The 17,351-nt window shown below is 41.0% G+C and overlaps 1 protein-coding gene across 1 annotated transcript in view; it reads left to right on the forward strand.

The window, feature by feature from the left end:
* LOC308403419 (NACHT, LRR and PYD domains-containing protein 12-like) overlaps positions 1-17,351 on the forward strand; it is a 420,441-nt gene that overhangs the window by 248,540 nt on the left and 154,550 nt on the right. The window lies entirely within an intron of this gene.

Raw genomic sequence — 17,351 nt, forward strand, 5'->3', positions numbered from 1 at the left:
GGGGACAAAAAGGGATTGGGCCGGGGGGTAGATCTGAGCCCAGTATTGACCCGCTCCATCATCTCCTCAGTGAATTTCAGGTGTGGGGAGGAGGGAGAAAGGGAGGGGGAGGAGGGCGATGGCCTGTCAGGGGTTTGGGGGACTGGGGAAGATCGTGGTCCCTGGTCCTGGTCGTTGGTGTTGTTGAGAGAGTTGGAGGCAAATAGGGACCCCTCTTCTTGCCTCAGATGTCTCTCCTTTCTGAGGATCTTCCCAGGTGGGGGCAAATGGAGCTCCTCCTCAAGGTTTCTGCTGGGCTTTGTCTGTTCTTGGAGTACTGTTTGCTCCTCTTTATGAGATAACTCCTCGTTTATCTCAGCCTTGGCACCAAGCACAGATGGATGACGTATGGAATAAAACAAGTTGGAGGTGAACAGTTTCACCCCTGACTTGTTAAAATTAAATCCATTTGCTTTAAACAGATGCCTGCGTTCCCAAAAAATATTAAAGTTGTTGATAAAATGCACCGAGTGGTCAGTACATGCTGATATTAGCCATTTATTCAGTGTAAACAACCTGCTGAATCTCTCGTCTCCTCCTCTGACCGGCGGTACAGGTCCACTGATGAATACAGCTGGATTCAGAGAGTTTACAGTATTTAGTAATCCAGTAAGGTCCCGTTTCAGAACCTCCGACTGTTGTTTGGACACATCGTTTGACCCTGTATGCAGAACAATGTTTGTCACAGTTGGATATTCATCTGCAATTTGAAGAATTCTCTCCTTCAGGTTGTTGACCATATCGTTAGGAAAGCAGAGGACTTTAGCAGGGTATGTTCTTAAAGCTGCCTTTCCTACACACTTCTCTGCTATTATTTGATCATTTCTTAACTAATGTGCTATGAGTCCACTGGTCTTTGCATCACACTAAGTGACTTGGACAAGATGATAAACAGACTCACATGCTTAAGATGTTGTCTAATCTTCATGAGTTCTCTTGTGTTTGTATTAGTAGGGTTAATGCATGTTCTGCTTGTGTGTGTGATTTTGTATATGTATTTCTATTTTCGCAGTGTTTCAGACTCCTTCACAATTTTCCAACTTAAGCAGTCAGTTTTGTTTTCCCCAGGTTTGCTAACCCAAATTTTGATTTCCCACATTAAATAACAAAATTCCTATGTGTTCTCACCACTCCTCTGTGTTGTCTGTTGTCCTCTCACTCTGTTGTCCTCTCCCACTTCAACAGTCCAACAGCCGGCAGTTCTCCTTCAGCTTTGTCCTGTGTTCCACTGTCTCTTCTTGCCATTTTACTTCAAAGGTGGCAAATGTCAAACTCCAACAGTCTCCTCAGTTCTCCTCAAAAGTTTTCTTCACATGCACAGTGAAGTTGTAGCTTGTTGTAAACACAGTGCCATTCATCCGATCAGTCAGGATGATGGGTTTGCTTTTCTTCTCTGATGCTGTTTGTCCACATTGCTGCTGCTTGCTGGGACTCTTTGCTCAGGACTTTGCTGCTGTCTCTTTATCTGCCATGTTATTGCTCTTTGGAGCTGCATTCCTTGTCTTCAGGGAGGAGTGAGAGCTTGCTTGTGAGGTTGAGAGACACATGGTGCTGTAAATAAGTCAGCCAGAAACTTGGCCTGCATGTTTCCAATGATGTTAAACTATAACTTTCTTCCGACCGCTGCATGTGGAAAATTGATTCAGGTCTGCTTTTCACCTGAAAGTGACAAACTAAGACATTTTCATTATTATCATCACTGCTTAATCAACACACATCTCTCTCTCTCTCTCTGTGTTTTTGTGAACAATCCTTTCTTAAAAGCAGAAAATGAAATTGTAGTTGTTTTTGGCTGATCAACACAAAACCTTTTTCCTATGATTTTTTTTCATCTACAATATAAATTCTTTCTCTTTTTCACTCTTTTTTTTCTTTACAATAGCTGGTGACCTGCAGAATCACCGCTCTCACAATCAGAGGCAATTACTTTTACACAGCGCACAAAAACACTGTGATGTCAGACACATTCACACTCACTTTTTCATCTACAATATATCATAGTTATCATAGTTCTGTTTCCCTCTCTTTGAGGAGTTCTCAGACAGCTCTCGATCTGATAATGTGTAGCTTGCTCATCAGCGCAGAAAAAAAAAACGCAGTGGCAAAGTCTTGCACCTTCATATTCAATTCAGCTTCTCCATCATGTACTTTTAGATGTTTCATACAGGGTTCAGCATATTAGTTGTTTTCACAGGTGTGCTCTATATCTCAACAATGGCTCATAATAAGACGACAGTCTTTCACACAGGTCAAGTGCCTCTATGCACATTAGTTTAAATATTTGCCTATATCACTTCACCTCATATGTCATTGTACTGAATTTGAGCAAGCTTAATGTAGATTACTTTTAACAATTATCCACCTCAATTAAATCTATGGTCTGGCACACAGGCTGTTGTCGATCAGGGCAAGCTAAAGAGTAAACATTTTGTGTCTGCAAGGGGGTGGGGGAAAGCCATTCACCAGAGCATATCTTAAGTGCTGCTGATGTGGGCTGGCCTTCTCCACACGCTCTTCAAGGCTGCTGTGTTTTCTGAAAACTTCTAACATTTGAATCTCTTCCATTTATAAGCCTGCGATTAACCGCACGGCTCAGGTCCACGTGAAACCCGCGCAGCTAAGGAGCCGTCGCTCTCTTTTATTTAAATACTTTGCGCTGCCAGGAGCAAAGTCCAGCATAAACGTCTGTCACCCTCCGACACACTCTTGGTTGCTTAGGAACCCCTGATAACAACAACAACTGCTGACGTCACAGACCACGTGTTCTGCTCCGCACACACTCACACAACAACAACAACAACACAAAATAGGCCTATTGTCCAGCACAATCTGGACCCTGCGGAACTTCTCAATTCCCCACAAAGCGGCTGATCCCACAAAGCGGTGTACATTTCTCCCCACTAAGACGGCGACCAACAAAAGTTCGAACTGCGCAACTCTGCGACTTAATGCTTCTGTACAAAAAAAACCCACTGAGCGGCTTTGTACATCGCCCCACTAAGACGGCGAATTTTAGCCCCACTGAGCGGCGAAGACGCACAAACAACGAATTTTAGCCCCACTGAGCGGCGAAGACGTACAGTTATAGAGTTGGACTCTAAACTTACTCGGTGTTGCTTAGCGTGTAATATCAGCCTCGAATTCATTTGAAAGCCTGATGCTTAGCCTCGTCCACCCCAGCTGTAAAACTCAGAAACCAGTCTTACTTGTTGTTAGAGTTTGTATTGTTGATTGTCATTTATGGTTAGAAATATTTAACCATAGATGCTTAGAGGTGTATAATTAATTGTGTAGTGATAAGTTGTGTGATCTTTAACAGGCTACAGAGGCTTGGTGTGTATTCCACACTAGAATGCACACCTACATCCTGGGAGCATGGGAAGAGGTTGCATCTTGTCTTAATTGTTTTATGGTAGGATTAACGTAGCTACGTCTGTTCTAGTCTAAGTGCTTTTCTGTTTAGATGAACTGCTGGACTTCCTCACCGGGGGGGGGGGGGTCTAGTCTACCCTCTTCCTGACCAAGGATGTTTGACCCTTTGATCAGCAACACACACACACACACACAGGCAAGGTACTCTTTGTGTGTATGTAGACGTCGTATGTTAATGAACCTATGCATATTCGTGTAACCTCAATAAAAGGACAGTGTTACGGGAGAACGGACGAGAGCAACTGGGGTCAAGCGAAGGAACGGCGCCTGTCCGGTTCTCTCCCGTGCACGAGTAACATGAAGAACTTTGCCTATTTGTGTCTTGCTTAGCAGTGTAATTATATTGTCTTCAACGTTCCAGCGGATGGGTTCAAGCTACGAACCTATCACTTGTTATCATCTATCATCCACCTGGGCCTTACACAGAGTTTCTGTCTGATTTCTCAGACTTTTTATCTGATTTAGTTCTCAGCTCAGATAAAATAATTATTGTGGGTGATTTTAACATCCATGTAGATGCTAAAAATGACAGCCTCAACATGGCTGATTGAAGAAAATAAGAACAACCCCAGGTTTCTCTTCAGCACTGTAGCCAGGCTCTTTTGAGCCAACAATCCCTTTAACGTTAACTAGTAATGACTTCATGAACTTCTTCACAAATAAAATTTTTATCATTAGAGAAAAAATTACCAGTAATCATCCCACAGATGAAATATTATCTACAGCTACTCTTAGTACCATTGATGTTAAGTTAGACTCTTTTTCTCTAATTGATCTTTCTGAGTTAACTTCAATAATTACTTCCTCCAAACCATCAACGTGTCTTTTAGACCCCATTCCTACAAAACTGCTCAAAGAAGTCCTGCCATTAATTAATTCTTCGATCTTAAATATGATCAACCTATCTCTAATGATCGGCTATGTACCACAGGCCTTCAAGCTAGCTGTAGTTAAACCTTTACTCAAAAAGCCATCTCTAGACCCAGCAGTCTTAGCTAATTATAGGCCAATCTCCAACCTTCCTTTCATATCAAAAATCCTTGAAAGAGTAGTTGTCAAACAGCTAACAGATCATCTGCAGAGGAATGGTTTATTTGAAGAGTTTCAGTCAGGTTTCAGAGCTCAGCACAGCACAGAAACAGCTTTAGTGAAGGTTACAAATGATCTTCTTATGGCCTCTGACAGTGGACTCATCTCTGTGCTTGTCCTGCTAGACCTCAGTGCAGCGTTCAATACTGTTAACCATAATATCCTATTAGAGCGATTAGAACATGCTGTAGGTATTACAGGTACTGCACTGCAGTGGTTTGTATCATATCTATCTAATAGACTCCAGTTTGTTCATGTAAATGGAGAGTCCTCTTCACACACTGAGGTTAATTATGGAGTTCCACAGGGTTCAGTGCTAGGACCAATTCTGTTTACATTATACATGCTTCCCTTAGGCAGTATCATTAGAAGACATAGCATACATTTTCACTGCTATGCAGATGACACCCAGCTCTATCTGTCCATGAAGCCAGATAACACACACCGATTAGTTAAACTGCAGGAATGTCTTAAAGACATAAAGACCTGGATGGCCGCTAACTTTCTGCTTCTTAATTCAGATAAAACTGAGGTTATTGTACTCGGCCCTGAAAAGCCTAGAAATATGATATCTAACCAGATTCTTACTCTGGATGGCATTACCTTGGCCTCCAGTAATGCTGTGAGGAACCTTGGAGTCATTTTTGACCAGGACATGTCCTTCAACGCACATATTAAACAAATATGTAAGACTGCGTTCTTCCATTTGCGCAACATCTCTAAAATTAGAAATATCCTGTCTCAGAGTGACGCTGAAAAACTAGTTCATGCATTTATTACTTCCAGGCTGAACTACTGTAATTCATTATTATCAGGATGTCCAAAAAACTCACTGAAAAGCCTTCAGCTAATCCAAAATGCTGCAGCAAGAGTCCTGACAGGGACTAGAAAGATAGAGCATATTTCTCCTGTTTTGGCTTCCCTTCATTGGCTTCCTGTTAAATCCAGAATTGAATTCAAAATCCTGCTCCTCACATACAAGGTCTTAAATAATCAGGCCCCATCTTATCTTAATGACCTTGTAGTACCATATCACCCTATTAGAGCACTTCGCTCTTGCTCTGCAGGCCTACTTGTTGTTCCTAGAGTATTTAAAAGTAGAATGGGAGGCAGAGCCTTCAGTTTTCAGGCCCCTCTTCTGTGGAACCAGCTTCCAGTTTGGATTCAGGAGACAGACACTATCTCTACTTTCAAGATTAGGCTTAAAACTTTCCTTTTTGCTAAAGCATATAGTTAGGGCTGGACCAGGTGACCCTGAATCCTCCCTTAGTTATGCTGCAATAGACATAGGCTGCCGGGGGATTCCCATGATGCATTGAGTTTTTCCTTTCCAGTCACCTTTCTAACTCACTATGTATTAACAGACCTCTCTGCATTGAATCATATCTGTTATTAACCTCTGTCTCTCTTCCACAGCATGTCTTTTATCCTGTCTTCCTTCTCTCACCCCAACCGGTCGCAGCAGATGGCCCCGCCCCTCCCTGAGCCTGGTTCTGCCGGAGGTTTCTTCCTGTTAAAAGGGAGTTTTTCCTTCCCACTGTTGCCAAAGTGCTTGCTCATAGGGGGTCATATGATTGTTGGGTTTTTTTCTCTGTATCTATGAAGCGCCTTGAGGCGACTTATGTTGTGATTTGGCGCTATATAAATAAAATTGAATTGAATTGAATTGAATTGAATCCCGCCGATCGTCATTCATCGAGGAGAAAAGACAGACAGTTAATCCACAGGAACTTCCTGGCTGACGTCAGTCTTTCAACGTGCCTCTTCTCCCCTCGGTAAATGTCGACTCCAGGGATCCGGCACCGAAGGACCAATTAATGATAAGTTTGTAGCTTGAACCTATCCGCTGGAACGTTGAGGACAATATAATTACACAGCAAGCAAGACACGAGTAGGCAAAGTTCTTCATGTTTCTCGTGCACGGGAGAGAACCGGACAAACGCCGTTCCTTCGCTTGACCCCAGTTGCTCTCGTCCGTAACATTACTCTTTTATTGAGGTTACATGAATATGCATAGGTTGATTAACATATGACGTCTACATACACACAAAGAGTACCTTGCCTGTGTTTTTGTGTGTGTGTGTGTGTGTGTGTGTGTGGTCAAGATGTGACCCTGTGAAGACTCCCCAAAGCTGGTGCCAGGAGTCTAACGGGTCCATCTGAACAAAAGGCTCTTATACTTAAAGAGATATACGTGTGTTTGCTATACCATATATCAATAAAGAGAAGATAGAATCTCTCTTATGTTCCTAGGCTGTGGGTGTGCATTCTAGTGTGGAATACACACCAAGGCTTTGTAGCCTGTTAAAGATCACACAGCCTACCACTACACAATTGATTATACACCTCTAAGCATATATGGTTAAATATTTCTAAGCATAAATGACAATCAACAATACAAAATCTAACAGTTGCAGGTTTAAGTTTATTATATTGATCAGTGTTGCTGAACTATGAAATATTTTGGGCGCAGTGTATTTTTTTACATACAGGTATAAGAGAATAGTTTTAGTGTTTGTTTGTTTTTTAAACTTGCGTATGAACTTATACAAAATGCAGCAAGATATTAAAAAAACGTTTTATTGATTAAAAAACACACTATATCGGATTCATATCGGTATCGGCAGATATCCAAATTTATGATATCGGTATCGTGCCATCTCTAGTTCCTACAGAGCTCAGAGTGGACACACCAAGGTTCTTCTAATGAATGAAAGTCCAAACTCAAACTAGGAGGGAAAAACATTTTCATCAACTTCAATAAAAATCCACAAATTAGAAAAAGTGAAGCAACAATGAGTCCTAGTACAGTCCCAGCACTGACGTCCCTGCTGCTCTTTATACTGGATGTGCTGCATCACTGACTGACAGCTGATGAAGAGTCTCTGGAAACACTCGTTTATCTACTCTGCTCTTCCTTCTTCTCTCTGCAGGTGGAGCTGGTGATGGTAAACAGGACGGTGTGTGTGCTGAGAGAGGAGGAGCTGTGTCCTGATGATCCAGAGAGGTTGAAGCAGCAGCAGCTTGTGTGTAGAGACACTCTGACTGGGCCATGTTACTGGGAGGTGGAGAGGAGAGCTTCATCCAGCAGTGACTGACAGAGGAATGAGAAGAAGTGCAGATGACTGTCAGTGCTGCAGAGTGAACTGCTCTGAGAACAGCTCCACTGTCAGACACAATTTAGAGTCCAGCATCATCCCTGTGTGTCCCTCTGGATCTGACAGAGGATCATCAGTGTATCTGGACTGCTCTGCTGCTGCTCTGTCCTTCTACAGTCTCTGCACAGTCTCTGTCTGACTCTGGCTTCAGACCCTCCTGGATCAAACTCACCTGGAAAGACTTTCAAACATCACTCAATAGATTTGAATACAGAATATATTTGATGTATACTGTAGATGTACTGTAGAGCTGCAGTTTGTCACTTGTAAATACAGTCTGTGAGCAGCTGTGAGCTGAAAGATCTTTCTAGAAACACGAAATGTTTTCACTCTTCTGTTGCTTTTTCATATATTTCCACAACATTAATATTGATCCCACCTGTCTCACCTGTTTCATGCTTTTATACATAATAACAGGACACGTGTGATCTGAGCGCTGCTGTGGTTGCTGTGCTGCACGTCTTCATTTAGATAACAGAGACATCTAGTGGTTCAGAGGGAGAACTGCAGGAGGTGGAGCTGTGTTTTAGCATGGAAAACTTTTTATCTTTTAGGCGCAGATACAAATATGACAAGTATCAGTGTAAGATACAAAAGGTCACATCAGTCAGCAGAGGGAACAGTGATCACACAGCAATGTAAGAATAGAAACATAACAGTGAATCTGGACATGTATACAGATGGAAGCAAACAAACAGGATGTAACACTACATTAAAGCCACAAATGGGAAGAAAACAAAGCCAAAGGAAAATATATTTGATCTCAGGAATCCAAATCAGATGCTTTAGAGCAGGGGTCGGCAACCCTGGGCACGCGTGTCACAGCTGCCACGTGAAGGGTTAACTGATGGCACGACCATAGCTGGACTGGCCATCGGGCATACCGATGATGTTTTTTATTTTTATTTTTGTAACGGTATAAACAATGAAAGATGGCGGATTGGCCGGATGCTGGTCGATTTGTAGAAATAAGTCAGTTGTTTGGTGGTGGCTATGGCGGAGCTTCCACAGAGGCAACAGGTGGATGAGGGAAAGGGGAGGCAGGAGGAGCAGAGACCCGAGGCGGCCGCCGGTTCGAGTGTCAGGTGAACTGAACTTCAGGTAAGAAGTTATGACCTGCAGTCTATCTGGGTCAGATATAAACCAAGTTTAGGTGGAGTTTATTTTCATTGTGCTGACTTTTTACAGTCAGTTACAATAACTCGTACTGCTACTAGCTAGCATGACGGAGTTTCTATACAGCTGGGTGGTGCTATGATGTTACTGATAGTGAACTTTACAGTGGCATACAAAAGTATTCGGCCCCCTTGAACTTTCCCACATTTTGTCACATTACAGCCACAAACATGAATCAATGTTATTGGAATTCCACGTGAAAGACCAACACAAAGTGGTGAACACGTGAGAAGTGGAACAAAAATCATACATGATTCCAAACATTTTTTACAAATAAATAACTGCAAAGTGGGGTGTGCGTAATTATTCTGTCATGGAAAAACACACTGCCATCAACTTCTGTTTTGTTTTTGTCAAAATCACTGTAATATAATCACTGTACCTTTATATACATGTGACTTATATTAATGCTGCTGCCCTCTTGTGGCTAAAGTGTAATTATGTTATTGTTATTAGGGAAAACGTTTGAGAGTAACATGAAAAATGAGTCAGCACTTTGGCTTTAGCTTAAGAAATCCTCATTTTTATGTCATTAGTTATAGTTGCATGTATTCATTATCATAATTTAACCTTTAATATTGATGTCTTAAATTTATTTTGAGTAAATTAGCAATTTTATGGTATTTATATGGTTGTATTAAATAAATACATCACTAATGAATTAATTATTTCAGTAATTCATTTAAAAATGTACATAATCAATTAAAGAAATAAAATAATAATGAATTATCCATTAATTTCATTTAAAATGTTTCATTATTTGTTTATATACAATTCTAATTAGTTAATTACATATTTAATCAATTATTGGTTTGTTTTCTATTTTAATTATTTTACTGACACATTCAATGAATTATTTAATGATGTATTTATTTAATTCACGTTGCTACTCCTGGCCCTGCATCGCTGTTCATAAATACATTTTATTTGTCAGCTTCACCCATCAAAGTCAGGGGGCGGGGTTAATGCTGATCAAGTCAAAACCATTGCTTTGGTCTGGTGGGCGTTCTTTTAGTGGGCTTTTCTGTCACGGCCTGCGTGGCAGACTATGATGAGGGGAAGGAGGACCCAAATGCTGGACTCTTTGATGAGGTCAGTGCGTTTATTTACAGTGATGCTAAATAATCCAAACAACAATAAATCCCCAGTGCGTTCCCGACTCTGACATGTCCTCTTGCCAGTGTTAGTGTTCTTTGTCTCCGCTCCTCAGTGTCTGAGCACCCCGTGCTCGCTGCCCTGTCGTCTCCACACTCCTCCTGGGGAATAACAAAGAGGCAGCCGTCAGCAACGCCACAGTGCAGCAGACTAACCTTAACTAACTCGCCAAGAGACTAACGTGAAGTTACGCAATGATCCAGCATCGGAGACAGCTCCACCACACTCCTAAGTAGCTCCTCTGACGAGGCTTGATCAGCTGCAGGTGTGAGTAATTCTCCTCCGCAGGTGTGGCCAGGCTCCTGGCTGACACACCCACACACACACACACCTAGATACACAAACATGGAAACAGGAGACAGCAGCACCAAAAACACACATGTCCATAACTTCTTACAGGCCCTGGGTCACCCAGACCCCGGTCCCATGACAATTTCTCAAAACTAAGTAGGCCTACACACCAGGGTTTGGACATGTGTGGACCCAAACTATACTTAAACTTTACCCTTTTTTGTGTGTCACCAAATACACTTTAATATCTTCTAGACAAGAATGTAGTGGCACAATCTTTAACCTCCTAAGACCCAAACTCCTCCGTGGCATTCATTTTTAGTTTCTCTTTGATATTTGGGCTGATTGGGACCTGATGAATGTAAAAACAAAGAATTACCAGATTTTTTTTTTTTTTTTTTACCAAATTTTTGTTTCTGAGAAAAATGAGAGCCACATATGAGGATATTTTTCTAAAATGTCGATAGCACACTGGCAGTATAACATCCTCGTAAGTGGATATCAGGCCCTTGTAGAGCAAAATGTAGTATTTTGGTCTAAACAACCCAAAATGTGATGTCCACATATGTGGACGCCAGGTCCTAGGAGGTTAAATATCTGCTCACTTTGTCAAAATGAACCTAATCATCTCTGATGAGTTCAGTGATGTCTGCCAGCTCACCTTGCAAGTGGTCAAGCTTATACCGCCGACAACGCGGCCACAACTTGTAAACCCCCTGCTGACTATCACCTCTGGAGTTATTTATTTATGTTAGTTTCAACTGTTCCTGCAGAAAGTAAGCACGTGTTACTGATAAAAAGTCCAATAGAAGCAAAGTCTAAACTTTGAAAACAAAAAACAAAAACCTGTCTGATTAAGATCTGATCTTTGGGGGGTTTCAAAAAGCAGTGTGACCCGTGTATATGCATCAGGGGTGGTTTTGATTATCGATTTATAGAGTAAAATCGATTCTGGCTTGGATAACGTGATATAGATTCATTAAAATCCTGAATCGATTTTTAATATAAATTTATTTTGGCCAAAACGCCAGAATCTCAGGTTAAACCTCCCAAAATTTCAACAACCACCAAACAGCTAAAACAGTAAATGAGAGCAGGAACACGGATTCTGCACAAAGACGTAAACACAAAGCGCGGAGCCGCCGACACATCAGAGTCAGTGAGATGTGACTTTCTCACCTGACTGCACGGACACGAGCTGAAAGCCGACAGCTCGCTGATTCTGATGTTTCGGCGGCTCCACGCTTTGTGTTTACGCCCTTTTTGAGCTGATTCTGAAACTGCAGGTTTGATCTCTCCAAACAATATTGAGTAAACCAGCAGCAAAAGAAGCTCCAAACTACGCTTCACATAAACATCGTCATGAATTCCCTCTGATTGTTTTGCTGCCACCAGGATAAAATCACACTTCATGCACAGCTCTCTCTCTCTCTCTCTCTCTCTCTCTCTCTCTCTCTCTGTACTTCAAGAACAGTTTCCCGTCTAAAAATCTGTTTTCTGCATTATTCGCTTGCTTGTTATGCACAAGTCTACCGTTCTTACAGCCTGTCGGCAGCTGTTTTTTTTTCTTTTACTTACTTCTGAAAACAAAGCCTCATTTCTGCCGTTCAATACTGAACAAATTTAAACTTTTTAAAATGATGCAAAATTGCAAAATGCTCAGCTGTGTCTGTAATCAAACCTCTGTAACTTTGCTCTGCTTCACGTCAGCAGCATCAGGTAATGTTCATATGTTCATTAATGGTTTTCTTTTGTTTTTGATGTACTGCAGAATATTTGTATAAAATCCCAGGCCAGGAAAACCTTCATGTTTTTCTGTTTGATCCTCAGCTGCTTTGACACAAAGGCATCTGCTGTGACGCTCACACCTTTGATAAAGTCTCGCAAGTATCAGATTTCTTTTTATAGATATAAAAATATAGAAATGTACTGATGCATGACCTGAATTATAATATTTCTGACTGTCTGAGGCCAAATTTCCCCGATTCACATTGAATCAAATTGAATCAAATTGAATGGAATCGATTCTAGACATGAGTGACGATGCCAGCCCTAATATGCATGTTTTAATAAAAGAGATGATGTTGGTGTTTCAGTCATGTAGTAACTGTTAGCTTTAACTGTACAAGGCTTGTTAGACATAATGAAACACATCGTACAGATTTCTGGATGTTAGACTATAATTTTTATTATGATTATTAATCTTGAGTCTAAAAAGTCAGTCAAGTATATCCAGGATATCTTTCTGTTAACTGGATTCACTGACCCTAACACTGGGACCAGGATAAGCGGTCGCATGAAGCTGGTTATCAGCTGACAATCTTATTATTTAATTAATTTAATTAAGTTATTTAATTTTTCTAATTTTTCCTCTACATTTCCCCTGAAATGAAGGGATTGTGTTAAACATGCTTTAGTTCCTCACATTCTTCTGCATCTGTTTGTTCAACCCCCTGAATTAAAGCTGAAAGTCTGCACTTCAAACACATCTGAGTTGTTTCATTTAAAATTGATTTTAGTGTATGTACAGAACCAAAATCAGAAATTAAGTTCTCTCTGTCCAGATATTTATGGACCTAACTGTATAATCTATACAGCACGTAAAAAATGCTGTAAATAAAGAAGTCTGTGAAAATGTGGCGCTTCCAGGTCAATTTAAACTGAAGTGATATAATCTTCTCCCCACAGTTTGAGTTTGTATTGTCTCAGCTGCAGACAGACTATGATATTAATATTATTAGTTATTAATATTATTAGTTATAAAGGACACCTTCCTGCCTTTAGTCTTATTCATGATGATTATTAGTCATCTTCTAATGTCCACAAGTCTGTATGATGTGTTTCATAGTTTCTAACAAGCCTTTTAAACTTAAGTTACTGCATTGCTGAAACACCAACATCTGCTTATTGAACAAAACAAAACAACCAAAAGACCACACATCTGATTTTATTTTTATTTTAATAGACTTCCAAAGATTATACCAGATAACTGGCCTCAGAATATAATTGAATAAACATTTTAAAAACGATAACCTAATCCTGTCTTGACAGGCTGAGCTCTTCAGTATCCACCAACAGCATCGTCATGCTGAGTCAGACGTTTCTGCTCCTGCTGGAAATACTCTTCCTCTTTCCACATTGTACCAAATGTTTTTAAATGTTAGTTTCAATTTAAAATGAAAGATTAAAAAAGTGTAACACATGATGCAAATGTAAACAAAAGCCCCTCTGCAGTATCAAGTCTGCATGGCAAAGTGACACACTTTAGGTGATCTCCATCCTTGGGAAAAGTGCTGTCAGCTATTTCCCAGTCCCCTGGCGTCTGTGCTGTTCACAGAATCACAATTCCATCGCTGAACTTCCTCTCTGCACCGTCGATTAGAGCTTGGCACGCTCCCTTCATCCTTCTGCTTCTGTTCCAACGCCGCTGAAGAATTAGGGCAGAGCACATCGTACACCCTAGTTGTCTTCCTCAACGTCAACGTTGAATCTCTTTCACTCCTTCTGGTTGTTTGCTGTTCAAAGTCTCCTCTCGACGATCTTCTGGAAGCTCAGTAGCACAGCTCACTGTGGGATGTCTGCTGTGCTGAAGGTGATCTCTGCTCCTCTATGATCCTCCTGAAGCCTCTCTCCAGGCCTCAGCTTCCATCTTGTGGATGATCTCCTTCAGTCACTCCTTCTCAGGGCACGTCACAACATCTGCAAGTTAAAATATTGACACTCCTCTTTTGCCACACGGCTCTCGCCATGTGTCAACTCCACACAATGAGACATGCACAAGAATGTTGCACATTCTCTCTGAAAAATTCTCCAGGGTTTCTCTTGGAGCAGCTCCACTCCAAACCTGTAACCCTGTGTCAAAGAAACATTAGTCAGTGGTTAAATGTTAAGATTGTTCAACTCTCAGCTCCACCCGGAGCCTGTATCCTTGCCTGTAGACAAAACCCTGTAAGTTAAAACAAACTTCACATTTGCAAACAACTGTAGCTCATAAGAGTAATAAAGTATTCAGCATCACAGAGACAAGTATCATTGCAGGTTTATTCTAAATCATTAAACTCCTGCTTTTTTGCCATAATTTGCTCTAAATCATCAATCATCTCAACTTCATCCCACATTGTAATCAGTGACTTTCCTTAAGTTCGTCGCTCACTTGTTTCATCACTATGAGCTCAATAGTGGTCAGATAATGAGCCCCATTTTAACTATTCTTTAACCCTGCACATCTGCTCAGTTGTCACTTGTCTGTCTGTGCTGAATCCTTTACAAGCACATTAGAGAAACATTAGCAGTAGCATCCTAGGTCAGGCCTGGGTCACCAGACTCCAGAGGTGCTGTAAAAGGTCATAAAGTTAACACTCTGCTGTAAAAGAAGTAACACTGGCTTCAACACAGGATGTCTCTCACACTGTATTCACATCTCCACTGTAATATTCACATTTCTCAACAACACAGTGTAATTTCATCACCAACATACAGCCTGTCAACACAGTTTCCTTCACACAAAAACTCAGTAATCCTGTGGTAGAAAAACATTATTAAGTTGTGTCCTGCTGTAAATCACATGATCAAATCACATGATTAACCCTCTGCTGTAGAAAAGTAATGTAAATGTTAGCGCTGCGCAGGTGTGTACACACTTTCTCACAGTGACGTCTGCATTGTGAGTAATACAGGATCATGAATAACACACTGCTGTTAAATTCACAGACACACAGAAAAATTACAGCTAAAAGCTTAAATTTGCAGAGTTCACACAGTCATGTGACCCAAAGTTTCCTCCTCTGGTCTCCTCCTGCTCCTGCAACAAAAGACACACTGTTGAAATCTCCCAATTCTTTGAATCTTTGGGCTGAAGGAAGGACAATACTCGGTGTATCAATGCTCAATCAACAATCATTTATTTCCATACAATTCAACAGTCAGAGCATTACAACGTCCGGACGGGAGAGATGCTACCAGAGGGTCAGGCACATGTCTCAAAATGGTGACGGGTTGCTTAGCTTTTTATAGTCTCTAGTGGCCCCCAGCTAGTCGTAAAAGCCAAAACATCACATTTTTTCTCTGTTACAGCGCCTAAGTTATGACCTCGGCAGTTGTTTCTCTGCTTTCTGTAAGGTGGGGGTGTGGAATGTGGTCTATCTATCTCCCCTGTCTTTAGACACAGAGTCTCCTGCTTACAACCTTCTCTTCATGATTCAACAAATAAGCATGTCAAGAAAACAGTGTAACACATTCCCAGCAGATCAAGGATACAGAGTGATGCACATTTATCTAATGAACTAATATGTGAATATGTTCTGTTAACTCAAAAGTATAATGAGAACTAAACTACATACAGCTCACACACTCTATTTTAAAGGGTATAATATGATCTACAGCAGTATTCTAATTCAACTACTTTGATTACATATATAAGGTAACATATAATAACAGAATAATATCACAATACCCTCTTTTGATCTCTGAAAGAGATCACTTACAACATGCACTCCAGGGTCGCAAGGTCCAGGTTTTTCTTGATCCTGAGGCCCTCTGTCCCCCTTTAACGGGTGGACCATATGTGGGATGACCTCTGTGTTCACGCAGTTCAGATGCAAGCAAAGTTAGATTTACAACCATAACAGCAGTTACAGATGACTCTCCCATCACTCCCCAATTCTCCCACAGCTTTATTTTGGTGCTCCAGTTTTCCACTCCCATTTTAATGCCACCTTATACCTTTCAAATGTACTTAGACTAGAACCTCTGTCTAAGGAGCTTTTAACCTTTATTTTTATTGCTGCAGCTACCAGTGTCTTCCAGTTGGGTGATTCTCAGCTTCTTTCTTCGACCTACGGGGTTAGACCACCCTTTAGTCATTGCACAGTTCTGGGGATTATTCTGCCCCGATTTCAAACAAGGATCTGTGTGTTTTGGGTTCACCGGCGTGTCCCCCTTTTTGCCAAGAGCCTCTCGAACCTCGTTGGTCTGGTGTTCCTGGTTTTCGCCAACCCCTTCATGGTTATTGCTGTGTTTGTGGGATCCATCTTCTCCAGGAGCCCAAACGTCATGACACTTGACCCCAGTTGCTGTCTCGGCAGTCCCTACATCTGTCCCTGCTGTGAAGGGTCCTCACATCTCCGGGTCCCCGTCTGGTGTCTGTTCCTTTCTCTGCAAGAGACAGAAAACCAAAACACCTCTCTCCCTAGCCTTGATAATCTAATATTGTTATCCATTGTTCTTCTAATGATTCAAATTTGGTTTAAAATATTATGTTCAGGACTTATTCTAATCATAATCTATGTGTGTGTAAAAGAAATCAAAAATTAGTGAACCCTTTCTAAGTCTAACACATTATAAGCTTAAGTTTTACCATAGCTAATTTATTAAACACAAAAATAAACTCATAGAAATTTTCATATCACCATTGTTTGATGTTCAAACTCAACTCCCCCTTTTTGACACACTCCCATGTGTCAATTCATTGGAGCTAGACAATTAAAAGAGAAGGTTGGTGACATCATATCTCAGAAAGTATCAGAAATTCTTCTCTCGAGTACCGTTGCTCCAGCCTTGTCATCCCTGAGGATCTTCGATCCCGAAAATGTCCCTTCTCCTCATGTAATAAAGTCTGTCATCCTTCCATGCCCTGGTAACTGGTCCATCCAGAGCTGTAACATTTTGAAATGTACATACAACAAGCCAAACCACACCTTGGTCACACCAACCCTTTTCTGCCCTGAAGATGTCCAACACCATCTTAGTCTGGACCAGGGTTGTAATAGTTTTGCAATTTTCATCAGTTTTAATCAGTTTTTACCAATTGTTTGCTAGTTTAGTTTAGTTTTTATTTTCTGAAAATCCTTAGTTTCAATTTAGTTTTATTTGTGTTTTGCAAAAATTAAGTGTAACAAAATCCCAGTTCCATCATATCAGTCATGCTCTTCTGGTTATCCTTGGGTGTTGAGACTAATAACTATTAACTCTTGCCGCACCGTGTGGTCCTAATTTTGGTTGAAGTGAATTGAT

This window comes from Rhamphochromis sp. 'chilingali' (assembly GCF_963969265.1).
Source record: "Rhamphochromis sp. 'chilingali' genome assembly, chromosome: 1".
In the NCBI taxonomy this organism is placed as follows: Eukaryota; Metazoa; Chordata; class Actinopteri; order Cichliformes; family Cichlidae; genus Rhamphochromis; species Rhamphochromis sp. 'chilingali'.